A 27,710-nucleotide genomic window follows, 5' to 3' on the forward strand; every position below is an offset into this window, starting at 1 on the left:
GTTCTGAAATCTAGACAGCTACATATTTCTAGTACCTTTTGTTGCTATTGTTTTCTTTTTTTCCTTTCTTATAACAGATGGTGTTGTTGATTGCTAGCAGAAGATATGGTCCTGTAGGGTGGGAACGTCACATTTCACTTACTATCCACTGGCATTTGCAGTAGTTAGCCACGTCCACCAATGTTTTTGTTTTCTCAGTAGTATCAGTGCCTAAAGGACACTCTGATTTCAATTTTTGAAATGAATTTGTTTCGTAAATTTGCAATAGTATCTAAATCCAGGCTAAGTCTTGCAACATTTACAACAGCACATTCCTTCTCCTACCAGTTTCTGAGTCATTACTAAGATATAACAGAAATAATGAATAAAACCTAGCTTTCAACAGTTTACAAAAAGTGGCAACATTGCCACAAATGTTTCATCTTTATAACAAAGCAGCTTTTTTCCTGACTATGGCTGCATGGTATATTTCTAGTTTACTCAGTCTTGAGGGTTTTTTTTTCAACTGTTAACATACATCACGTGGAAAAAATTGAAACTTCAGCTTTGCAGTCACATGCTGAGCATCACTCTTGTATTTTTGACTGTGTCACTTCAGAGAATGGCCTGCTGCAAGATCCTGAACTCCACCAGTGGCCCAAGTTTACGTTATTTGGGTCTTAGGGTTTGTTTTTGAGTTCCCGCAAGTATTTAATTACTGATGCTATTAACGTAACTTGATATATCTTTATTTGGAAAAAGGCAGATGGCAAGACCATTCAAAAGTGTTGGAATGATTAAGGCTAATGGATCTCTTAAGACATTAGGGATTTTAAAAATGTGATTATTGTACCTAATGGATATCAATATTTTTAACTCTACAGAAGCATCCTAATAGGTCATAGTTCTCCCCCCTCTGCATAAACAATGTGGGGAGAAAGCTGAAGAGTAATTAGATGTAAGCACACACAGCCTCTTGTTGGAAGAGTCCTGAAAGCACTCTCTAAAGTCAGAATTTTTAGTAAAAGCGTGTAGTGTGTGGATGGTGAGATGTTTTCTGAGCTTAATGTACTGATGAATATGAAAACCACGCCCAACAGTTTTCTGAAAAGGTTTTTTGTGGATATCAGACCTTAGTTTCTTTGAACTCCCATAATTGGGTACTGAGATCTTTTTTTCCATGAAGAATACACAGAACTCAAAGATACACAGTTCCTTACCGTGAAATCCTTTTAGCGTGTAGAAGAGAAGGCTCAAGGGAAACCTGATAGTGGCCTTCCAATACCTAAAGGGAGCTTATGAACGGTAGATGGTGATAGGACAAGAGGAGAATGGCTTTAAATTGAAAGAGAGGAGATGTAGGTTGGATGTCGGGGGGCACTTTTACTGAGAGGATGGTGAGGTGCTGTAACAGGATGCCCAGAGAAGTTGTAGATGCCACATGCTTGGAGGTGTTCAAGGCCTGATTGGACGGGACTCTTTGCAACACAGTCCTTGTACCTGATTTAGTGATTGCCAACCCTGCCTATGGCAGGGAGTGTGGAAGCAGACAGTCTTTGAGGTTCCTTCCAACCCAAGCTCTTCTGTGAAAACTGTCCATTCTTTTTGCATGGTCCTTGATCTCCTGAACTGTATTTCCAGCCTTACCTCTCCGCATATTGTTAATATAACACAGACCAATTAGCAAAATTGGTGTGTTGTTTCCCTTAAACTTTCACACAGGATCTTTAGTGATTCTAAGATGTATATTATGATATTTGACAAACATACTGCCAAGTTTTTAAGCTCTGTGTTAAGCAATATAGACTGCTATATTTATACTGCTTAGAATGAAGCAGGAAAAAATATTATGATGAGTGGTTTGGATCTCTATATTTAAATATCTTATTTACTTACAGCAAATTAGCTAACAAATGCATTCACGAATTCTTACTACTATGAAAGTGTACTTCAAGTATCCCAGATTTCGCAGATGAGTGAATGATGCGCAGGCAAATTCAACAAATTGCTTAAGGTTATATCAACATTGCAGCAAGGGAAAAGGAAGAAAATGCCTGAGTTGATGGCATGTTGCTGGTCTATTTGAATCTTGTCTTAATCACATCCATGATATACATGATACTGTATGCACACAGGAATTTTTCATGTTTATAATTGATCAAAATATGTAATAAAAACTGTGATGAACTGGGAGAAATAAGTTTTTGTTTGCATAAAAAATAAAAGAAAATTGAGCAACTGCCTTTGCAACTGGCCACTAACATGACATTTTTCCTGTAAGATAAAAGAAGCATTACTTGGAGACATAAGGCGTAATTTCTATACTTACAGTGTTTTGTTTATTATATCAGTGGACTGCACTTACCTCTACATGCTTTTGGGTTCTGTCAAGACTTGTACAACTGAACAAATGATTTGTATTTTCACTGTTTCAGGGGGCAGTTGCTTGTCTCCGGATCATTCCAGTCCTAGCCGTTCTTTCTCTGATGTCTATGTATGACAGCATGCAAAGTACTTGTGTGAAGAGCATCTCTTTTTACATGCCTTTGGTACCTAGAACAATTGGTTTAAGATGTTAAATTGTTATGCAGTAATTAAATAACAGAAAAATTCTTAGAATAGTAGGACAAAATCTCACAGTAATGCTAAAAAACAGTATCTTAATGATGATGAGGCTTAGTAATAATACATATGGGGATAACTTAGCATTGAGAATAGTCTTAAGATTAATGGAAGATTCACTAGCTAATTCATCACCCTGATAATTCTAACTATATATAAACTGTTCTTTAAAAATATCTTGTAATGACGAATTCTCCCTTCAGACTTGCAGGCATCCCACATGCACACAAGGGTAAAATTTCATCCATCTGGAGGTTGATGAGAAAAAACCCAAAACATTTAAAGTAATTTTCAGAATTTCAAGTAATTTCTGACATTTTTGAGACTTCTTTTTGTCATAAGAAATCTCAACTGTATTGAGATAATCTAATGCAAAAAATAAAGCCTTCTGTGTGGGTAAGAAACATCCTATTTTTGAAAACTGTCTATATGTAATAATGTGCCACTTACTGTGAGCCATTTTATAACAGCATGGAGTAGAATAAGAAATCACGTATCTTTTATAATAAAAGGAAAGGATTTATGATTAAGGCTATCCAGATCTGGATAACACACACATTAATGAGAATTGATTACTTTAAGATTTGCATAATAGTGTCTCAAAATAGCAAAGAAAATGCAAGAAAGTAACATAAGAATACACAGAGCTACAGAACACATTTCATCCATGCTCTGGTTTCAAACTCCTAACTCTGCTTGGAAACTGCTCTAGTGGGAAACAGCAATGAGACAGGTTGGAAAAAAAAGTCTAAATTTCATTTAGAACTTGATTTAACACATGCATTACATATATTTTTTCATCCCACAGCAGGCGTCTTAAGACTGTTTTCTTAGCTTTAAGTTGGTGAAAGTTGAAAAGAATTTGCATTATTTTCTTGACACATCGTCATAAAAATATTAGCCTGGGATCTGTATGGAATAAAATTAGCTTCTCACTCCTGAATTTTCAGTGGGAAATCTGCTGAAAATGTACAGAATGTGTTAGAAAGTACGATCAGAGAGCTCTATAGCAAGGAAATGATTAAATCTCTTCCTACGCATTTGTTTTCCTCCAAACTGTCAGTGTGTATCAAATCCATAAGGAGGTATGCAAAAGTGAGAAGTGAAACAGGAACTATGGGTCTGCTTTGGGTGGAGATTACGCGTCTGCTGCAAACATCCGAGCTACCATCGTGCGGAGAGATCTGCGTGTGCATAGATTGTCCACGTTTATGGAAAAACCTTCAAATTAGGGGCGTGAAAGGCTAAAACTCAAAACTATTCTAACAGCGAATGCGACTCTTGACCCTCCTGGCGCAGCTTCACCACAGGAGACGCCTAAGAAGTCTCGTCACGCACGGTTAAAGCGGAGCTTGCGCCGCGCCCTTCCAGCAGGACGGGGCGCGCAGCTCCTGCCACCCCTGTGGAGAGCCGCGGTTATCGTGAAGCGGGACGTAAAGAAGTTGTGTAGGCTCCGGGTGTTATTCCCCAGGAGCGCGGGACCCCACACAAAACTCCTTTTGGCTGCTCAGCTCGCTCCCCCTGAAACCTCCCCATCGCACCTCGCACCCGTTAAGCGGTGCCCCTGTGGAGATCTTCCCTCACCTCACAGCGAAAGCACGCAGGAGGGACCGCCCTGAAGCGAGCGGACGGCGGGAAGGGCGCCGAGGGGACGGGGGGATGGGAGCGCCGGGCGCGAGAAGCGCGGGGGAAGGGAGACGTGCAACAGCCGCGGCCCTCGAAGGCTCCGGGGGAGCAGAGAGCACCTTAGCGCGGCGTAAATCTGTCCCACGCTCCTCGCCTCCTCGGAGGGGTGCCTGGGCGGGAGCCCCCCGCAAGGGAGGCGGCAGCGCTAGGAGGAGGCGCTTCGCAACAGATGGTTAAAGCCGGCTCCTCGCTGCGGCCCGCATTGGCCGGCGGCGGCTCGAGCCGGGCGGGAGGAAGGGCGGGCGGGAGCCGGGCTCGCGCGAGGCGAGGCGAAGCGAAGCGAGCAGCGGCGGGGAGCGGCGTACAGCGCCCCCAGCTCGCTACGCCGGCTCCTCGCGCGGCTGCTGAGCGGAGTGACTTCCCGCGGCCCGGGGCGGAGCGCGCGCCTCGCTCCTCGGCGGCTCCGGGCCACCTGTGAGTTTTCCGCCTGGCGGGTGCTGTAAGTAACGCCGCCTCCGTGCGCGGCTGGGTCGGGGCCGCCGGGAGGGCTGTGCCTGCGGGGCGCGGGGGCGGAGAGGCCCTGAGGGTTCGGCTCCGCGGGCTGCCGTGCGCGCTCGGGGCGGGAGATCCGGAGGTGCCGGCTCCTCTGGCTCGCCCTCCGGTTTAACCGGAACGGTATGGAAAAGGAAAGGGTGCGGGAATCGATCCTCTCCCAGAGTCTAGCTACGTCGGGGAGATTTTTATCACCTGCGAGGAGAACAGAGAACACACGCCCGCTCCCCCCACCCTCCCCCCTCTCGTTCTGTCTCCCCTCCCTTTCCGTTCGGTTCCGGCGGTGCGGAGGCTCCCGTGGCGAATAATTGCGGCTGTCAGGTGGCAGCGGAGCTGTGGGGGAGCGGCCCAAGGTCACGCCGTGAAGCGGTGGCTGAGCGGGAGCAGAACGCGCTGCGCCTCAACTTCTGCCTCCCGGCCCCACGTTGCGGGAGGTTGTGGTGCTGCAGGTGGGGATCTCGGTTCTCATCGCTCCTCTGTGTGTTCTCCTTTAGAGTATCGCGTCCGGATGTGAAGCCGCACAGAGGTGCGGTGTCTGTGCCATCTTCCTCGCCTTCTCCACCGTGTAAGTGTGTAAATGAGTACATGCGTGCTCTTGCTTTTCTGTTTCTTGCGTTAAGTTCGATAGATGAAAGCAGAACTTTTTGGTGGAAGCATGATTGATTTCTTTTTTCCGAGTTTATGGTGACAGCAAGTAGTGTCTTTGCTATCAGTAGCCAGCTGTCTGTTTATGCCATCAGACAGGAGTTGCCAAAGCCCTTTGAGTGGTTCGGTCACCTGCATCCCAAAAGCAATCTGCAGTGCACGGGCATTTGTACTCAGTGAGCGTTGGGTGTCTTGTGGCCTGCTTTAAGAATTAGAGTGGGTCTGAGGGTTCTCCAACAGATGCAGCTAGAGTAATTGTTCTGGTGTTTGCTATAAGCAGAACGCTTCTTTCTTTCTTTCTCCTTATCTCCAAATATAGTTTTAATGAGTTTAGATAAGATACTGTGTTTTGCCCCTACTCATGTTTGGTGTTTCTCTAGGGTTTCTCATTATATAGAAATAAAACTGATGCTTGAAGAATGATTCTCTGATAAAATGTAGTAGTGCCTTCCTTGTGTAATTTGTCTCTGTGTTTCACACCAGGTGCAGCAGTAATGAAACTTAAAATGTTCAAATGTGCTATTCAAAAACTGAACCAATCTGCCTACTGTTTTTTCTCAATTTTACCTTAACTGTTCTACTTGTTTTGTTGTGGGTGAGGAGATGAAATATGAGATGTGTAGGAAAACACTCAAAATGTTAGTGTAAATATGACAGGTTTGTTTGTAACTGCATCAGACAATTCAGGTCAGCTCTATACTTCTTTCTTCAGCAGAAGTCATGGAATTCAAGGCAAAGTTTCTGTGCATTGGGGGTCTTGCTGCTATAGATTTTTATATTTTGCATGTGGGTTGTTTTTTTTTTTTTTTTTTCTATAGTTTTATTTCAGTCTTGTTCAGAAAATCTGTAATCTCACCTCATGATTTATTCTTCTATTTTTTTTTTTCCTAGTCTTTGATATTTATAAAAAAACAAACCAAACAACAACAAAAAACCAATCCACATTGTTGGCATTGTGTTTCGCTCCTGTAAAACTTCTTTTGCTACAAGGGTTTCTTGTAAGGATCTTATTTCAGTTATTTCACGTAATGTCTAACTGAAAAGCATTTGCCTTTCCTGTATAAAACTGTTTCAGTAATCATATGTTTCCTTATCAGGTACTTCATAATTTCTTTTAAATTGATTGCAAAACACCTGTAGTTATTCTACATAAGTAACTCGCATTACTTCATTAAACAAGATGATATGTTGGAAGAGATGGTGTTCTGCGGTGGCCCTGCTTGTTGTAGTGTGTGGTTGGTTTTATTTAAGTCCATGTATTGCCATGCTGGTGCATTCTTCCAAGCATGTGTTAAAAAGGTCCTGAGAGAGAAAAATCATGGGTGCTCATCTACAAGAGTGGAACTCAGAGTGGCTTGATGTCAAATTTGCAAACGCATGTGCTTTAGTTGCAGTGTGTTTGCAGTATAACTGAGTTAGTGAGACAGTTCTCTGTTGCAAATGAGGAAAATGCTGGTGGAATAAAGTAAACACTTCTGTGGTATAATAGCAGAAGTATTTTTTTAGAGGCTAGGAATAAAAATCACTGTAAACGGCTTTTTTTTTTTTCTTCCCCTCCAAATGAACTATTGCAAAAGTAATTCACAGGCTGGTGATCAGTACTTACTCTCTTCTTCATTGTGTTATTAAAAAGAAAATGGAAAAAGACACATCTAGTATCTCAAAGATTTCTACAACTTGGAAAGAGTATGAACTTATATTTCATTTTCCCTTCAAAATTGTTATTAAAATAACTAGTGTAAATTCCGGACTTCTTGCTTAGTACATGGCCTGATTAGATAATTGAACCTCCTAAGAAACACTTTTTCTTTTCCTTTTGACATTCTTCCCTTAGACACCTATGAAACTCAGAATAGAGAAAAGTGAGTTCAAGAGCCACTTCCAACCCATCAGAGCATTTCGATTCAAGATGTTGGTGAGATGGTGCTTCTAGGAAGAATGCTCTGTGACCTTGCCAGTTCCCATCAAGTGTAGGACAGACCCGCCTTTCATTTTTTTCCCTTTAATATTCGTGTAGAACAGCTTCTCATTTTTTTAATCAATACACTGAGCTAATTTTTCATGGTGGAGTGGGCATGTTGTAGAATGAGCTACAGGCTCACATTTCCTGCATAAAAATGGATGTTCCATTGGCTCATTTTTGAGAATATCTTAGGTTCACTCCAGTGCAAGCTGTGATCCAGTTTGTAATCTGAAAAGCTATCGTGAATGTTTTATATTGGGTTTTGTTTTTTTATTTGTGGTGGTGGTGGTGTTTTCTCCTCTCTGTTGATGATCTTGAGTAGACTTGGATTTTGTGTTCTACTCTCAGAAACTGTGTTACTACTATCGTTTGTCACCAGTTACCTGCCTCTACATTGTCCCTCTCAGCACTGCCCAAGTGTCATAAGTCAAAGTGAGAATGCAGCTTTGATGAGGGAGGATTTCAATTAGTGGTTGACTTCTGTGGGAGGGGAAAAGATTTGTAATATTTCCAGATATTAAAGATATTGAGAAATCATTCAAACAAGTAATTTCTAATCTGCTTGTAGTGTTCTAAAGTAAAGATAACATCTTTGTGGTGATGGAGGGCTCTGCTTGATTCAAAGAATATGACTACCAGGCTTAATAGATGAGGTCAGTGTACTTAGGAACTTAGAAGTTTTCTAGAAATACTTGAAAACGAAGACTGCAAATGACATCAGCTCCTTATCTATTTCAGCATCTTGATAGTGCTCAATTGAGAAACTGAACTGGGAGACCTTCTTGTAGGCTTTTGGTATTTCCAAGTCTTAATCAATTGACTTTTGCATAAATTTTCTTAAATGTGTTAAAAGAATCCAGAAGGAAAATATGAAGTCTATCTTCAGTTGGAGTGCTAGAAATCTCATACTCTGAAGAAGGATGCAAAAAGAGCTTTATCTGCATGTTATTCCACAGCTGCTGCCCTTCAGTGGAGTGGAAGAATGTGGGTCAGAAAGATATTTACTTTTTTGAAGCAGAGGAGGAGGAGGGAGTTATAATAATAGTTGTTATAATATAGTTTGCTTAGTGCATTAGGTTCCATGTATTAATTTGTACTGTTTGGCTCACCAGTTTTGAACTGTCTCATTGTTGCTGTATTCTCTCCAGTGCAGTTGAACTGAGTTATTGTCTATTGTCTTCTGAACAAATGTTTGTGTATGTTGCGTTGTTGTATGGATTCCGCTCCCTTCCCACAGCAATGAATAACTTGAATTGCTTCAATTTCTTGCATATTAAAAAAAAAAAAGCAACAACAAAACCAAAAAAAAAAGTCTACTTGACTTACTGCTGTGGTTTCTGTTAGTAAATAGCATGTAATAGCACTAGCATGCTAGTAATAGCATGTAAATGATTGATGTACTGAGATAAATATGCCTGTGTTGTTTTGGGTCATGTTCTATTGTGTGTAAGATCTCCTCCATGCTGTCTATGAAATGTCCATAGCGGACTTGTCCAATGATTATAGGACAAAATTCTGTGCTCTTCTACTGCCTTACACCTCCAATCCCCAGTGACTTTGTTGAGCACAGCTATAAAAAGCAGAAAATTTATAATTCAAGTAGTTTTAAAATTGGTGTTTCAGTACATGACTGTGTAGCAGCCTATCCCTTTCTAGGCCATTTGGGTAAAAGCCCCTTTAAATAATCCTAAAATAATGTATAGTTACTCTAGAAATGTCTAGTTTACATATCTGAACCTTAGCTAGGAAACAATATTATTGTATTTTGGAAAAAAGCTGCATGTTGGTTGGGGGAAATGGACTGCAGACTTCCAAATCTTTCTGTGCACAGTATGTGCTTTGAGGGTTGGTGTTGGGATGTATGTGTTAAGGGATTCATTACTGTGGGAGAGATAAAGGTCTGTCTCAAAGGTGCATGATAAGGCACGTACAGAACTAGATGGGTTGCCTAATAGACTGTATGGTTTCTCTGGCTCAGACCTCAGTGTAGTGCATCTTCAAAATGCTGTCCAAGTCACCAGCTTTTGATGTTAGTGCTGTTTTCTTGGATTAAGAGATCTCGCTGTGGTAACGGCATTTTATAGAAATGTGAGCTGTATGGGTGTGCCTAGCTGAGCAAAACACTGCAATCTAATACAGTTTCTCTGTGCTGTAGAGAGACCCGGTTAGCTTGATCAAATTCATAAAAGCACTATGAAGCAAACTCAATATTGTCATTGCTTAGTAATGCCTTCTTTCCAGAGCTGTTTTCTGTTATTTTTGCTTCTTCAGAGTTTCTTGGTTTCTTTTCCCTGATTTTGCTGTGCTGTCAAATTATTCACTGTTTTTTTCTGCAGTTTTTCAGCTGATGTACAGCTTATGCCTTTGGAAAGAGCAAAAAGCCAGCTGTGTCACTGACTGCAATATTTAGAATTATCAACTTCTTAATAAGTTTTGTGCATTTATTGTTAATCGGGATAAGGGCAATGATCTGTTATTGGTAACCACAGGATGAACATCAGGTGTACAGTATTTATTGTTGTTGCAAGGGAACAGCATTGTGCTGCCTTTCTCCCACCCTTATTTTTGGTTACATTGCATACACACAGAATTATTAACTTTAAAATAATTTTAGTCCCTGTGTATGGGAACTGTTGAGTCATGGCCCGAACCATTGATAGAGTGCCTGGGGAAAGGACTGGGTCAGCCCTGGGAGCATAGGTGAAGGCAATTAGCTGTGTGGCCACAAGGGGAGGAGCCTGGCTGTGCCTCTTAGACCCTGTTTAAAGTCTGAGTGCCAGTGGGGAAGGTGCTCTGCTTGGAGATTCCTCTCTTGTGGAATTTTTTCCGGTGAGCCCGGATCTTTGGAGACAGGTGAGCATTCTTTTCCTGTTTGTTCCTTTTGCCATTTCGCTCTTGTACCGCCTTTCCACTGTGCTAATTTGTCCAACTGTAACACTCTGTCAATCTTCTTTGCCCCCTATGGTACAGTACCAGCAGTATGTGTAAGACTTCCAAAAGGATCAGTTCTGTATCATTACGTTGTTGGGGAAGTGTGTCACTTACAGCAACTTATAGGGGGGAAAAAATTGTTCTGCAGTTAGATAACTTCTTTTTGGTAGTTCTTACTTAACAAATACCTAACAAAGTGTAGCCCATTTGTGCATAGAGGAGGGTGAGCAGGCATAGTTGCATGTGAAGACAATGCTGCAATGTGGCTTCTGCTGCTTCGTTTGACACATTTTTGGATCTTCCTCTATATCCAGTAATACTGTGTTGCAATGGTTTCTGTGACCCACCTGGATGATTTTCTGTTTTATCAGTGTTTTATCAGGATTTGAAGCAAAGTGGAGGCAGCTGTAAGAGTGCAGATAACTGAGTGCCAATTAGTGCATCTAAATCACTACTAAATGATCTGCACTTAGTCACACTTCTTGCTAATCTAGCTACAGGATCAAAGCAAGCTTTGTTGTTTTTTTCAATTTCCTTGAGTGTAACATTTGCATGGGTTCTCTTCTCCTCCATGCTGTCTGCTGAAGAACAGACTCACAACCAACAGAGCTTAACTATGATACAAGACACTGTAGGTTCTGTGGCTGTTCACAGTGTGACATTAATGGTGTTAAATTAGCAACATCAGCGATATTAACTAATTTCCTCATTCAGACTGTGACATTTGTTTGGTAAAAGGATCATTAAACATATGCAAACATCCTATGTGCAGTAAAAGGTCTTTGGGCCCTGACAAATGATAAATGAGAAAATTACTAGTTGTAGGAAAATGTAAATATCGTTCTTTGGAAATCTGTCCTCTGGCAAGAGAAAAATGTTCCCCTCTAAGCAATGAAGGATTCATTATATTCTTTTCACATCTGTAAAGAAAGCTAAAGAATATTTTACATACTTAATGCATATACTTAATGCCTCTTATTTCAGCTTCTGCTGTTGAATTGGGATTTGTCCTGGTTTTGTTAAGTGAGTTTTTCAGCAGAGCATTGCAGAATGAAATGCTGTAGCTTCAATTAAGTCCTCCTGTAATATTAATTTTGTGTCCATTCTATGTTTTTGTTATTAGCAACGTTTTTTTAATCAGTTGTTATGCAAGAGGTTTAATAGGGGCTCACGTGCTGCTTGTCTTTCTGTGAGATGACTTCCTAATTTCTATATACGCAATACAAACTGCTTATTAACTGGTGAATGCATTTATCATGCCTTCAGGGAAGGCTTAGTCTAGTTCCAGACTTGAGCAACTTTTTACATCTAATGTTTCCAGATAAAACAAAAAGCTTTCAAGAGTATGATGCATTTACAGTAATTTGTTACCTAGTCTGCTCTTGTTCTAAGTTATGACTGAGTACTGTGTTTCAGCTGCTGCTGTTTATCTCATTAAAGCTGTGACTTAGGTTGCTGTACTGTCCAAAATAAAACTAATCCAAATTCATCCTGCTTTTAGTTTGCAATGTTACTGCAGTTCAACAAGTTATTTCAAAATGAAAGGAATAGTTTTGGGAGACCTCAGAGATTTCTCCAATCTTTCCAAGAGTGGAATGAACTTCAAAATGTCTGATAAAACCAACTTTTGATTAACAACAATTTTTTTTTTCCCTTCCCCAGAAGGAGGATTTGCCAATAGCAACCCTAGAAAATTGTTATAGGCTTATTTAAGATAATAAGAAGTAATTTTATTCATAATAATTAGTGGCCTTAAGTTGCACTGGGGGGATTCAGGTTGGATCTTAGGAAAAATTTTTCTCAGAAAGAATGGTCAGGTATTGTCACAGGCAATGTAGCTGTGACACTGAGGAACAGGGTTTGATGGCAAGGTGGTGGTGCTAGATTGTTGAACTGAATGAGCTCTGTGGTCTTTTCCAACCTCAGCGATTCTGTGACTTCAAAAAATATATTTAATTTCCCCAAAACTGACCCACTCAATTCCATTGCTTAGACTGTCTCCCTGTTTTTGAATGTGGGTTCTTGCTAGCATTTTGTTTGCTTGTTTTATGTTTTGTTTTTGTTCTTAGCATAGTATTTCCAGCTAGGGAGGTACGGAACTTTTTTGTATGCCAAGATTAACTAATAGCTGTGCACATTCTGATGTATTCATGCCATTTCAGATGTCAGACATACCACTGTATACCAAACTCCAAGACTGATTCAGAAACATGTTTTTAGCACAGCAGAATCTTCCAAAGAGTAAATATTTTGACTTCTAAATAAACACTTGCAGAACTGTGGGAAGGAAGATGAGGAAGTGGGAATAGAGCCTGAATTTGGCAAGTTTTGTGCAGAATGGTGTCGTGTATGCCCTATGATGTTTTAGTGACAGGAGATGAACAGAGCACCTTAGCAAGAATAATGCTTAAAAGCTGAACCTAACATGAAAGCCTTTTTTCATTCAAGCCTTTAGCTATGTTTCTAGAGACCGAGGATCTGATTTTCATCCTATGTCAGATGTCAGCATTTTTACGTCTTCAGGAACTGTCATGACAATTCAGTGCAGGAACTGCTTAAGAGAAATAAGAATGGAATGAATAAAATTACTTGTTATCTAAAATATATATTAACCTATTTAGGGAGGACTAGCTTAGTTTACTAAATTTATTATTCCCTAGATGATACAAGATTCTGACACAAACAGGTCAGCTTTGTGTCTGCTGTGATTAAAGCAAGATAGAGCAAAATTGTAGCAGGTGAGATTTTGGGTAGGCACTACATTTAACTAAAGAAAAACAAATAGGGTAAACTCAGGTCTGATTATGAAGTTATAAACTTGAGACTTTGTGAGAGGAACCTTGGGCATTTGACTGGATGAGAGAAGTTAGAAGAAAACTTGATTGCAGTTGGCAGACTGTTTTCACGAACTTTCTGTGATTTCATGCTGTTGGACTTGTTGTTTGCTGGGACTGGTTGTTGATATTTGCTTTGTGTAATTCTGCTTCTGTTTGACTCTTCACCAGCCTATAACAGAGGTGAAATCTTGAGCCCTAGCAGACAGGCAGAGCATTTGGATACGCGTTTAAAGGAAGAAGCTCTCATGCTCTCGCATAAATTGAGTGCCAGGTCTGAGATGGAGAATAGTATTTCCATGTCAGTCTGGGGGTAAAAGGACACTATTACATGGAAATATCCATGTATGTAGGATTAGATGATGACCCAGAAAGAATCCCTGATTTCTTCAGGTGCTAAGACTTGAAGGAAGCCTGTGATTTCTCTTCTGCCCTGCTGTGAGATGGTGTATAGGGTGACTAGCTTTAGTGATCTGGAGTAAGGGCTCCTTATAATAAGCTTACAGTGTTTCATCATAGCTTGTGGTGTGAACAAGCTGTGTGTTTGCCTGTGTTTGTAGGGTGAACTTCATTTCCTACCACACTGCATTTCTAAGACCAGGAGTTGAATACCCAGGAAGTTGTGAAACCTCCTTACGAGAGGTTTAACAGGTTAGACAGACCTTAGAGAAGAGAGAGGAGCTCTGTATCTCCTATGGAGTAAAGGCATAGAGTTGATGAACTCCACTGATCTCTTATTTTCAATCCGCTGTCTCGGATCCAGTAGTACTTGATTGGGTTGCTGAGATCTAAATGTAATACCTCCCACACTGTTATTTAGAAAGTATAGTTATTTAGTAGTATCACATATGTTGGAACATTAGTGCTAAGCACAGTTGTAGCAATGAGTTTGAAGCTGGGAAGAAATTATTTCTGTACTTGCTCTGTTAATCAAAGTTATCTGCTTAATGAAATTTCTGTACAGAATTCTCTGAAAACGTGTCTTTGTGACTGTTCTAAGCATTTCTGCTGGACGTGCTTACAAAACTCCTTCACTTACGGAAGTCTTACAATAGCTGGTTTTTTACCAAATTACTTATTCCTGATTTTTCAGATTTGGAGTTTCACTCTCAGGATGAGTTTATGCTATGGCAGCTGTTGTCTGTATGTCTTACAGAATGGAGGTAAAGCAACTGTGGTAGCAAAGAGATTGATACAGCTGGTTGTAGTAAGAGCCTGACAATGAAATTTCTGGGTAATTTGGTGAGCAGAAGCATTGTGGTGTCTTATGTCTTAGTGGTAAAGATGTCTTGAAAATGAGGCACTCAAAACATTCCTATTTCTCAACATGTATAAATACTTCTATGCCAAATTTTAGGTTTTTCCTTTGAAGTTTTCCTTGTATGACATTAGGGAAAGAAACTGTGTGTACAGAGGAACTCTGCTAAAATTTGCAGAGAGAATAATTGAAAGATAGATTTGCTACCCTAGATAAGTTTCTTTTGCAGATCATACTTTGCTTCCATTAGACATTTTCATCAGATGTATGTAAAAAGAAAAATAACTGCTAAGGAGGAACAGTGGTTTGTTTTTCCATGAATTCCTAATTGTTCTTTAAGCAATTCTCGTACATGAATTACTCATTTTCAAGTCATTCTTAAATCTGTAAGTGGAAGACTTCCTACTATCAATTGCACTAAGGGTAGAAATATAGTTTTTATTCTTGTTTTAATTACCAATAGATCAGCTTGTGAGGAAATAAAGTTTTCATGCTTGATAACTTTTCATCATGGCAGAATTGTTTTATACATTTCCTGTGTGCTGAATTTTGCTCTTCTCCTACTCTCTGGGCGAAGGCCAACATTACCTCACTGGTATTTTTACTTTCATTAACCCTCCAGATGTGCACCCATATCATCTGCAGTGGCATACCTACTGAGTAAGGATGGGGTGCTAGAATATGGGGCTGATTTCATTAAAAGCTGTGATAATCAAAGTGTAAAACCCACTATCTGCTGCGTTTCTGTCACTCGGGTGTAACATCTCCTGTATGAGGGGTAATTTTCAATTATTTTGAAGAGAAATTATCTGATGCTCTTTCAGTTATTGGGTAATTATTATTAGATGTTAAAGGAAGTATTGTGATTCCATATATCTGATATGCTGCTGCTGACAACAGTCTCATGGTTTGTCTCATGGTTTACCTGTAGGAAGAATTTCTGGTTCTTCTAGAGAGAAGATTTACAAATATTGACCACATCAGAAATGCATTTTCTCTTGTTTTTCTAGGGGTTGATTTTAAAAAGGTTTCTATATAATAACATGCTTTTTCATTGCTTCTTAGCTTCATATATTGTGATGGGAGATGGTGCATTCTGAAATGCAGTATTCATGGGCTAAAGCTGGTATAGTCCAATGTGCAGATCACTGGTAAGATGCTGGAGTTTGGGAGTCTGACTTTATCTCCTCTGTGGTGGCTATAATTTCTCTATTTGTGGAGTGAGGGTTTTGTGCTGTCTTTCAGGTTATACATGCTGAATATCGAGCTTTTGTGAGACACCTGTGTGGTTAAGATTACAATACCTGCTGTTCTAAGCTCTGTTGAGCAGTCACTGCTGCTGGAGAGGCTTGCATTCATCCTGTCTCACAGTACCAATTGAGAATGCCCTCTCCAGATTTGTGAATTACTGAGTGAAAAGTCTGGGTTGTTTCTTGTTGTAATTCTGAGGGGGGGATGGTGGGACGGGGATGGGTTGTGGCTGGTGTCTAATGTCAGTTGGAGCAGTGATTGACTCTATACTAACAGTTCCCAACAATGCCAATTTCAAGTTGTCATCGAGGTCATGCTAAAATGTTTCTGCAAGAGCAGAAATGAGAACAGATGGGTCTGAGTTCCAGTAACTCCTGAAATTCTCAGACACTCAGCATTGATTTTAAAAATACGTGCATTGATAATGAGGAGATGTGTGCATCGTGCATCCCAGGAAAAGCGCAGCTGTGGAGGCTGCCATGAAATTAGTTATCTTTGATCTTTGGCTTAGTCCTTTAGGGACTGAAGTATCATGTTCGTAAAGCAGACAAAACAAATGCTTCAATATAGAAAATCCTAGAAAGCTGCACTTAATAGGAAAACTTAATGTGTGCTTAAAGGCTCTGGTGAGTTTGTTCTCTGCTTTTATGAATACAGAATAGTTGCCAGGAAGATTACTGCTGGGCCAGGTACAAATCGTACAGAAGAGATGATGGCTCTAATGTACATATGATGAAAAGCAGTTTAAATAATAAGCACCTGAAGGAGTACCGTGTTTGCATGGAGCTCTTTAATTCCTGCAGTCAAGTGTCAGATGGTTTTAGTATTGTTCGTTTTCTAACCCCTTCCTTATTCTAGTGGAAATCAATACTACCAAAAGCAAAGAAATGCCTCCAGATAACCTTTGGTCAAGTTTATTCCTTTGCGAGAATTCAGCACACTGCCAGTTTTCTGAGTTTCACCCGTGAGCTGTGATGGTAATATTTACACCTGGACAGTCAGCTATGTGATTTGCTGACAAGATGACTTCTGCCCATCAAATATCAATATGAATTCAGTTAGGAATGAGGACATCAGAGTTGTGGAGTTCTGGAGTAGGCCCTTGTAGATCTTTTCCTAAAATCTTCATTTCTACTCTCCTGTAGGCACATCAATTCTGAGCACTGAGTGTCTTAAACCTCAAGCTGAGCAGTGGGGCTTTTTCTTCCTCTTCCTGCCACTGATGCTTTTATTTGGATTTGTTAGAGTTGGTTCAGAGCCAGCAGCAGAACTTGACTGAATTAAGAATGACAGCTGTCTGATTCTTAGATTTTCTATTATTCAAATGTTTCTAAAATAGTTACCTCTAGGGAAAATACTCAACTATTTCTAGTCCCCTGCCGTTCCTATTTTGCTCTAAGGCTAGAAACTAGGCATTCCCTTGCATAGAACAATCTTAAACATATATCTAATTCAACAATTGAAATCTTACTGAAGTTGTTGTATTGATTTCACTTAAGGTGGAGTGCTCTAGATTTGGACCGATTAGATGTGCAAATAGAATTTTAGGCTTAAGTCACCATCAGATTGTCTTCATTTTTTTTCTTTTCTCGTTTACTAGTTTACCAAAATAACTCTGTAACAATACAGAAAGCATTTTGTAGTGTGTGTATACTGGACATTGCCTATACACTGTAGTCATTTTTTGAACTATGAATGAGTAGTCAAGCAGAAGCAAAGCTGAAACAACTCTAAATGACATCTCAAAGCAGAGAGGTTTTAATTGCCTGTGGAAGGTGAAAATGAAAATTTTTGTAGTCTATTCATAATATTAATTTCTGAAAGAGGTGTGTGAATGTGCATGTTAAATGCTTAAAGCTATTCAGAGGATCCAGGGAGAAAAGATGGAAAAGCTGAACATTCAAAGACTTGAGACGTTTTCAACGACTGTTATGGTAGGTAAGTTAGGTTGCTTGCTTGCTTTAGTTATATATGGAAGAAATTTAATGAGCAACGCAGAAGAGCTCTGAATCAAATTATTAACACTGATTTTAAGGTCTTTATATACATATTAGCATATGCTAAGTTTCTTTATCCTTCATCAGTTTGCATGTAATTAGAGGCTAATAGCTCAGTATAGACTCTGTAGAGCAAGCTTGTTGGCGTGAAGCACCGCCACCTGTGCTATGTGTTTGTCTTCAGTTGAATTGGAGTTACCTTTTGAGGAAGGCTTTAAATGAGACCATAAGCTGCATCTTCCAGTTTACATCCATCAGAAAACTATTTTTTTTTGAGATTATTCTCAGGAATGAACTGAAAGTCAGGAAATGCGTGCAGTTGAGATGTTTATTTTGCATGGCACATATGTGACTGAGTTTTTTAACATTTTCTGCTGAAATAAATAACTTAAGTAAGTTATTTTTTAAGTGAAAGCATTTCAAATTAGGGTATATTTCCTAAAGGAACAGTGAAATCCAACCAGAAATACTGCTAGAAGAATGTGACTTCTAAATGAGTGCAGTCTAGAAATGCCGTCAGTGATGTGAGCAAAACCATTTCAGAAATGCTGTATTGAAATTAGTTCTGCTGCCAATATGAAGGTCATCTGTTTTCATTTCTTTAGTGGCTTTGGGATGACAATAGCTACTCAAATGAGTAGAAAGGATAGCAAAACTTTAATTCTGGTCATGAGTGACCCTCTCTGCATTCATGCTGATGTGGTTTAAATAGCAAGAAGGCTCAAATGCTTTGGGAAATGTGAACCATGAGGAAAGACTAAAATCTGTGTTCTAATCTAGGAAAATCAAGACTAAGTAGACATGAGTTTTCAAATATGTCAGATTTTAATGTAAAGAAAGAATCATCTGTTTTCCTCAGTCATTGGAAACAGGACAATAAAGGCTTCAAATTTCAGTAGTGATTAAGTTGATTAAAAACCTGTTGTAATATGGAGTCTGGACTTTGCTTAATGACTCTGTTTGCATTTGGTTTTTGATCACTTTATTCATGTTTATTTTTCTGATGACTGTCATAGTTAGAATTAGCTAAACCAGTTTGCAGATCAGAATTTTAAAGTACTTAATGAACCACAATGTGCCACTTTCTGTGTTTTTCTCTTCCCCATTTCTTCCTTAGGATAGAATTGTCTTGCTAGTTCTGATTTATTTTTCACAACACAAGCTAAGCTTGTTAAGTCTTAGGCAATTACAATGAAATGTTTGAGCGTATGTCAGCCTCCCAGAAAATTGTATTGTGTAATCCAGCACTTTGCTATTCTGACAAGCTGAAGAAATGTTTCCAGTAGAGGAATCAATCAGAGGAAAGAAGTCATCATCTATGTAGAGAGGAAGGGGGGAGGAAAAAAAAGTTCTAAAATATTGTCTTCTATGAGTTAGACTTAATTCTATTTACTACAGAGTGAACTTTGGCTGCCTCTAGAAAGCCATAACCTGGAATAGCCTATGACCTTGCAAAACAGCGTTCCAGGTTGTTTGTTGTGGCTGCCTTCTGACGCAGGGAAAGATCAGCTGAGGAAGTGACTTCCTTTGAACTTTTGATACCGGATTCTGTTGCTACTGCTGAATCTTGGCAGGGTTTAGTTCGTGTTCTCCTCCAAGAGTTCCTCTTCCAAGAAACTTCCAAGTTTTCTTCTTAGAAAAACTGTCAGACTTCTCTTGTTGCGAAGGAAATAGTTTAAGCTTACTTGTTACAACAAATTATCCCTTGTTAAAGAGAAAAATAGGATGTTATCCTCTTCTCTTTATAAGCATTTCTTTGGATTGTGACTTTTTCACAGTGATTCCTGAAGTTTTCTTCTGAGTAATAGTTCCTACTTCTGAGCCCTTTGCTGAGTACGTATGAGTAAATATGGAAAGAAGGGGATTATTTTAAAGACAGTAGGATAGCTATGGCTAGATTAAGATTTTTTTATGATTTGAAAACAACATCAGCGTCAACTCCTGTGCAGAACAGATTGTTTGCCATCAATGAAAATTGAAAGATCTTTCCAGTGAGGAAAATCTTTAGATTTCTCCTACTTCTGGGTTTTTTGTCATTTTTTGTTCTGATGTTTTTAATTTAAAGCTATATTCTGAATCCTGTGTGAACTTAGTATTTCAGAAGAATTGGCAATTAAAATTGCTCGTCTTCTAATGGTCTGCAGACATGTTTGGTATGTTACAAAGATGGTCTTGTTGAAATAGGTGCATGGAAAGGGTTCTCTGACTCTTAGTAGGCAGGGCTGTTCTTTCTCTCTTAGCAAATGGCATTTTGCTTTTTTGCCTTCCAGCATGCACATCTTGGTTATATTCATGGCCATACAAGACTTGAAATAGAGCCTGCCATTTGTGTGTCTCATGAATCATGCATTCATCTGCATGTGTGATACATTATTAATGTTTAATCTGAGGATTTAAGTGTTGTTGCTGAAAACCATTCTTCTGAGCCTATTTTAATATTACCGTGGCAGGAAAAAAAGACAATCTTATGCTTGTGTTTCCTATGCATGATTTAGATGAAGAAACACTTTGTTTATACATATGAAAGCATAAATACTAGGGTGCAGATAGAGAAAGAAAATTTAAAGAGGAAAATGTACAATAGGTTGTACATTTGGTTGTACAATAGGTTGATTTTAGCTTTATTCCACCAGTACGAGCCACTTCCCTTTGGTTAAATCTCACGCACTCAGACCACAAAGTACACTTTTTTTCCTGTGTTTATCATAAGGAAAGCCAACCTTAGAAGGAGGAAAAAAAGCTGAGTTTTTAGGAAGCTTCAATAGAGAACATTGTTACAGTGTACTGAACTGTAATAGTGTCCAGTGAATTTAGCTAGACAATTGATAAGAGCAGAAGTATAGGAAAAGAAATGCCAGAATCTACAGAATGCTTTTATGGGTTTCCTAAGAAATGTTATGATCTTAAGGTCTGGTAATGAGCCTAAAACAAACAGGAACTACTTTGTTTCATTAAGTCATGCATGGGCAATTACAGTTTTTGTAAGCTGGTTCTAGGTTCAGTTAAATTATCATTCAGTGCATCTTTGTTTCTGCCTTTGTCTCAATGATTATAAGATTGAAAGAAAAAAAGGATTGCTGTTGTGATCTAAGAATCATATTATACGTGATTGGGAATATTTAGAAAGGAAATATGTCTGAATTAAAATCAGTAGTATGGTCAAATTTGGTATGATGCTAAGCTGCTTCTGTAATTGGTTGTAAATAATTGCAGCAAGAATTTGTTGAGATAGTTTGTTAAATTTTCAGGCAGAGGTTTGTGTTTTGTGAACTGATAAAGCAAGAAATTCTACTGAACAATACAATCAAGTTGAGACTTGATCACTGGCTAATAGCACTAAAAGTGGGATGGTGGTGCAGGGAAGATATTGTAGACCCTGGTGGTGTAGTCACTAATCAAACTGTTGGAGCCACTGATGCGAAACAATTACTGTGGGAGGTAAAGAACTAGAAAGTTTTGGTTTTGGCTTTATAAATGCTTCTGAAGTGTTGAAGGGGCAGAGCTCTTCTGAACAGAAGTGAAGTTTGAAGCTTCTGGTCTTTGCTGCCTGAATTATTCTCAGTGCACCCCAGTCTTGTCTGCTTGTCCTGTTTCTGATTCTGACCAGTATTTAAAGGATTTCTAACACATCAATGTGTTTGAATAAGTGTTTGACATGTCTGCGTATGTTGGATTCTTATATAGGGGAACTGGTGGTGAATTTCTAGGGGAAAAAAGTTCTAGTTGGCATAGAAAAGCTGCTACCTGGGTTATTAAGCTGAAAAGATGCTGGCAGACTGTTTCCAGTTACATCAGCATAACTGAGGTTCTCTCCCCAGCTCCATTTAAATGTTTTTATTCTACGACTGCTTCCTGAGCAAGAGAGCATCTTATGTTTATGTATAGAAATACCCTCTGAACAAATGAACTGTTGCTTTCTCATACTGTAATTAAAATCTCAATCATATGCAGAAATAAAAATTCAATTTAGATGAAGCTACTGTATTTAAGCGGGGTTGTTTAATTCTCAAATTCATTCATGAGAAAGAAATGCTTGCCTTGTGTTTCTTGATATACTTTCAGTTATTTGCTGGATGCTGTAGTTGCTGACCTGCATCAAAATACTGAACTGATTCTCAAGTCTTATTCCCTTTACTTATTATTTACGCTAACTGTGGATTTTAGGCTGAGTAGGAATTGAATCTTTATATCTGCTTGTTACTTTTAATAAAAGGTTGAATTTCAGATTAGAATGATCTGTTTGAAGTGCTGTAATGATTTCATCTCTACCTCAAAGTTCACTGGTGCTGCATGTTAGCCTTAAAATTTTGATCCAATGATGGGATCATCATTCAGCTGGTTTTGTTTGCTTTCTGTGTATTTAATAGCATGTCTTGTTTGCAGCTACTTCTGATGTGCTCGTTTTTCTTACATAGTGACAAAGGAAGAACAAGTGTTATTAGCAACAGGAGACTAGCTGCAAATGTGAGTGGTCATGGAAATTAAGTCAGTTCTAGTGCTTGTAAAAGATGAAGTTGGTAATCTCTGAAATCTAATGCAGCTCCAGCTTTCTTGAAAATTCAAGCTTTCTGAACCCTCTGATTCAGTGCAGGCTTTTCTGAAATGATGCAAACCCAATCTAATGGATAAAAAGCAGTTGTAAATGTTTAAGCTACTCAATATTGTCAATTCCTGTGAAGCTGAGGCTTGCTTATCTATTGGTTTCCCTGTTAGAGCTATTAAGATGCTAGTGAGACAGACTTATTTGATAAGTGTTGTTTAGGTCAAACTCTCTTTAAAACGTAGTATTTTGTTCTTTGGGTTGTTTTTTCCTTAACTCCATAGAAGTTTTTCTCTGGTTACAGATTTGTATCAGTTTCTTCCTTGTCAGCCATCTTTTGGGAGGGAAAGTTTGCTTAAATAGTTGATGGTATAAAAAACATAAAAGCAGACTGTATACAATGTTAACTATTTTGTATTTGCGTGTGTTTCATACTTGCACTCAGAACCATTTAAACTGTGTCTATGCTGTACTTAATTTCATCAAAATAATGTGAAGTTAGCTAAAGATGGTATGAATCATAAAGACAGACTTTTAGTGCCTTGGTATCCAAGATACGTCAGCATGCTGATAAGTTACTTGTTTTCCTGCTGTGAGAACTGGTTGCTGTGTTTGATTCTTTAGCTGAATACAAACTAAATTAAATCTGCAGTGACCTGTATTGTACTCCAGCTAATGACCCAGTTAACCTCTGGTTAATTTTTTGTCTCTTGGTGTCCTGGGAACAGCGACATGTTTACTTCAGTTGCCACAAACCTTTAGAAATGTGCCACTGGCGTTTATTATTCTAGTGCTGTGTGTTTTAATAGAAATTAGCTAATGGGCCATGGGGGTCTGTAGAAGTTGTAGAATGCCAATGAGGAGTTTCCTTTCGTTTTTCCTCCTCCCTGATTTACATGACTAAGCTTTTAGCTTTTCTTGGTTTTGTTTTTGTTTCTTGAGTATTGATCTGTCTCCTGTGGAGGAAACAAACTGCCTAATGTGCAGGATGTCATTGTGCTTGGCAGCTTCCCAGAGACTCCCCTCTTTTGCTTGCTTAAAATTGAACTAGAACAGATATTGACAGGAAATTTTATAACTAAGGACACTTTTAATTGCATAGCAACATTATGCAAATAAATATGAATATAGGCTTAAAATAATAAGATAATGTTTAAGAGTGAATTTGAATAACTCCAGTGGAAGTGCAGTTCTACAACTGGATGGACTGTTCCATGATGTGTACCTTGTTTTTCAGAAAGCTAAATTATATGGGTACAAAATCTGTCAGAGCAAGGCAGAATGACTGCCTGCACCCATTCACAGTAACAGGCCTTATGGTCACCTCTGGAGCATTTGTCATTGTCTGGGAACTGCTGAATCATGGCCTGAACCTCTGATCGATCACCTGAGGTGAGCAGTGACTCAGCCATGGGAGCACAGGTGAAGGTAATTCATCTGTGCTGCCGGAAGGGCTGGAGCCTGGCTGCACCTCCTGGACCCATTTAAGAGCTGACTGCTGTGGGGAAGGATCTCTTCTGGAGATCCACTCTGCTGGAGTTTCATAAGTGAGCGCAGGATACAGGCAAGCATGCTATCTTTTCTGCTTTGGTGTAATAACTGCGTAGCCAAGCTCTCTGGTACATCTCATAACTATAACATCGGTAAATTCATTGATTGTACAGTCATAACCTGTTTTTAAGCATAGTGACATTCTTATTTTCCCTCTCCAAGGGAAGATAGCTATTTTGGTTTAGAAGACCTACAGTGAGAGTGGAACAGGCCAGAATGCAAACTGTGAAATCTGAAGCAGTCTTAGTTATTTAGTGGGGTCATATGTCTTCAGGGGCTGTAAGCAGCCAAGAGTAGGTGAAGAGCCAAGCGGGCAGCTATGTCTGCTGCTTCACAGCAGTGTGACCCTTCTCTGATCCCGAAGTGATCGTGTGAGATTCATTTCAGCATAGTAAGATAACTTAGTTTTATGTCATGGGGGGGGAACGGGACTCACAGGTGTGTGGTTACAGCCTCATTAGGTTGATTTTAATTGAGCGTGTGATACCACTGCTGTACCATCGCTGTGTATTTACCATACAGATTACTGAAGAGGGTATTTATCCCAAGTTTTTTCCTTCGACCAGTTCATCTGTTCCTGTTGAGAATTCTTGGCTTTTTCTGAGTAAATTCCTACTGTTATGCTTTTCCCTGTTTGCCAGCCATTTTTCCACTGTTACCTGGGCACCATAGGTTTGCATTTCTGGGTGGTCCTTGGAGAACAAAGTTACTTGCAGTGGTGGTTGGTCTATTAATCTCTGAAGTGTGTTCAGCATTACCTAAATATGCTATGAATGGTTCACTGCCATGTTGGAGTTTGCATAGGGGTGCTACGTAGTGGTGAATGGAGTTGGAAGAGTCTTTGTGTCACCGATACCTCTTGCCCAGTTAATGACTGTTCAGCCTGACTATGGCCAGTTTTCTCCAGATGTGGAAGAATTGTGGACTTGCTCTTAAAATTGGTTTCTAGAGACTGGGTGGATTCAAACATTGTTAGCAGAACAAAGACTTGAAAGTTTGAATGTTTGCTTGTGGTTTTGTTGGCTTTGTTCTATTTCACTTTTTTAATAGCAAACCTGATATTGGTTTAGCCCAGACCTGAACAGACTTGTGAGGCACCAGGAGATTGTAATTAAAGATTTTTCAGTGCATCATTATTCTAATAGTTCTAACTGGAAAACTTTTTTTTTTCCAGGACTGAACTTTTTCAGTCAGAAATCAGGGATGTTCTCAAACAGCAGTCAGTTTGTGCATGTTTAGTTATGATTAAGCTACAGCTGAAAAATGATAACATTAGTATTAGTGCTCTTTAGGAAGCAAGAATACAAGTTCAGATCATTTTATGGACAGAAGAGCAGTTAGTAACTGTGAATCATGATATGATGTAATTCTGGATAAGGAGATTTCCAATTACAGGCTGCAAGAGGATGGGAGGATATGCTAGGGGAAAACTCGCATACCCATCCCTATTCTCTTTTTTTGCTGTATGCAAAAAATAAAATAAAATAAAGGTGGTACTCTGAGAATAATGGGATAGGTGAATCCTTTATCTCTGTAGAAATCTCCCCATGTAGCCGTTATCTAAATAGACTGTTCTGTCCTTTTTCTCCAGGTAACTTACCATATAGTCTGTGCTGGAGATCTGTTAAGTAATGCATAGTCCAGAATGACTTGAACTCTCTTCTGATGTGTAAATATCCACTGCTTACAGAGCGAGGCCTTGAGAAACAGCCACTGTAGTGCCGATTTCTTCTGCTCTGCTTATTCTCAGAAGTTTTTACCACAGATTTCCCTTGGGAATGGATTATTTCTTCATGCTAGTTTTGCTGATAGTGGCAACAACAGGTAGAAACAGCTTGCAGTTGTAGTATAGCTGCTTTGCAGTGCCTTATGTTGTAGTATAGCTGCTTTGCAGAGAACAGATGGGTTCTACAGCAATCATGAGTCCTCTGTCAGCCTCGTAAACAGATGGGTTTGGTAGGGGATGGAAGCTTAAGCTGTTTTGCCTAGATATAGACACTTTTTCAGAGACTTGCTTGTTTTCTTTTGGGACTTTTTATGACCTAAGAATTACTGCTTGATGCTTATATGTTAAAAATACACTGTGCTGAGAGGGGAAAAGATTATTTTGCAAACAGATTCTTGGGAAATTGCTCTGTTCACCCAGGTGGTTTAGAACACCACACAAAATAAACTGGCTGTGCTGCATACGTACTTAGGGTATTTCTGCTATGTTGTAGACAAGCTGCCTCCACCAGCTTGGCAAAACTAGCTTTCAGCCCTTAGCTGTCCTCATTTCCTTGATACCTGTTTGGTTGTGGTTTTTTTTGTTTTCTTTTTAGAAGCAGTTAAAAGACATTCCTGAGACAGGACTCAGATTTTTCACTTGCTCTGAAACCACTGAATCCAAACAGGACTTCACTTCTGTTCTACCTGTGGTTAAACCACTTTCTTCCTCTCTTCTGAGAGCCTGAAGAAAAATGCCCTTTGTTTTCTCCTGGGTTTCTGTGTGTGGCAGAAGAAAAAGCAAAATATCAGCCTCTGTCTTGCTTTGCATTTCTTGAAAATTCTTCATAAACAAAAGGAATTTTACGAGGTGTTAAATCCCTCTGCTTTACCAGCTGAAGCATCATGAAAATGAATCCTTTTCCTATCAGTCATTGGAAAGTACAGGGCATTCTGTGTGTGCGAAGGGAGCTACAGTGCTCCTCAGCTTAGTCCCTAGTCTTTTCTGTTTATGAGCTTATTCTGTCAGGGTCTGTTAGTTTTGGTATTGTTAGAGTTTTAACAGGATTTCAGACTTGCTGGTGGTCTCCATGGGTCCTTTTCCCATTTCACCTCTGAGTATTCTTACTGCTAGAGGAAAAAAGCAACTGTGACTGAGAAGATTGGAATTACACACAGTGTAATTCCCTTATTCATAAATTTATAAGGGAATTGCTTCTCCTGGTTGGTGGTTGAGGAGACAAATCGCAAGCTTTTGTTAACGCAGGGAATATACTTTTCAGATACTTTAAATCCTTATCTCAGTGATACTTCTTGGTCTTTTTTTCAGTGTTTAAAAAGAAATCAATGAGAGAATAAATCATTGTGTAGATGTATGTTATGTTTCAATTAATTTGTCTAAATCTGTAGTTAGTGTTATTTATTCACTATAAGGAGGAGAATTTATTCAGATTGAAGGCCTAGCCTGAGTTCCTTCCAAAGCAAGTAAGAAAACAGAGTATGTTGTATTGTGCTCTGAACAGGGCTGTCATGTGGTGTGTGCCTGGATTTAGTTCTGGAGTAAAACACTGTTTTGCCCTCTTGTTGAAGGGGCCATCTAACATGATGTATTCAACTATCACAAGTAGTTTTTGAATGCTTTACAGTGCAGTGCAACTTAGCACCATCAGCTTTCTAAGCAGATGAGAAAGGTGAAGGGAAAAGTCTTTCAGAAGTGCAGTTCACTGAATATGACTATTTTTTATTGCACACTATTTGCGAAAGGGGGCAAGAAGATTTTTAAAAGCAATAACACAAGATGCTTCATGTAATAATGATCATAGTAATAATTCCTTTTAAAGTGCTTGTCTCTATAGAAAAGAAGTTATCTTCTGTATAGTTCCTTATTTCAAGACTTTTTAGAGCTTATTCTTTTGGGTCTGATTACCTTTGACACCAACAATAAACTTAATTGAGACCATCTACACTATGACCACTTATCAAGAAATTAGATAATACTTCTGTCACAAAGGACTGAAAGCACTTTGCATGAGTGTTCTGTAGTTAAGTGTGATGTGAGGAAGCTTATCTTAAATATTGTGCCTGGAAAATCATTCTTTTGAAATATAAACACTGCAGTAGGAAAAAGAGGGGGAAAAAAGACCAATACTTTGAGACAAATGTGTAAAAACAGAATTGGGTTTTGATCTTGCAGGCATGACGTGTTCTGTTCAGGGCACTCATGAATTTGCTTGTTTAGCCCAATGGAAATAATTTC

The 27,710-nt window shown here is 39.2% G+C and overlaps 1 protein-coding gene across 8 annotated transcripts in view; it reads left to right on the forward strand.

Annotated features, from left to right (window-relative positions):
- The first annotated feature begins 4,476 nt into the window (after positions 1–4,476).
- SULF2 (sulfatase 2) overlaps positions 4,477–27,710 on the forward strand; it is a 137,338-nt gene continuing 114,104 nt past the window's right edge. For 4 of the 8 annotated variants that reach the window (XM_048963261.1, XM_048963259.1, XM_048963257.1 and 1 more), the window contains exons 1-2: positions 4,479–4,726; positions 5,274–5,344. The gene's annotated coding sequence lies outside the window, so the exon portion shown is untranslated. Of the gene's footprint in view, positions 4,727–4,799; positions 4,903–5,273; positions 5,345–10,147; positions 10,241–27,710 lie in introns of those variants that run through there. The other 4 variants (XM_048963265.1, XM_048963262.1, XM_048963267.1 and 1 more) reach the window with 3 other exon arrangements.

Source organism: Lagopus muta, chromosome 16 (assembly GCF_023343835.1).
Source record: "Lagopus muta isolate bLagMut1 chromosome 16, bLagMut1 primary, whole genome shotgun sequence".
NCBI classification, from domain to species: domain Eukaryota; kingdom Metazoa; phylum Chordata; class Aves; order Galliformes; family Phasianidae; genus Lagopus; species Lagopus muta.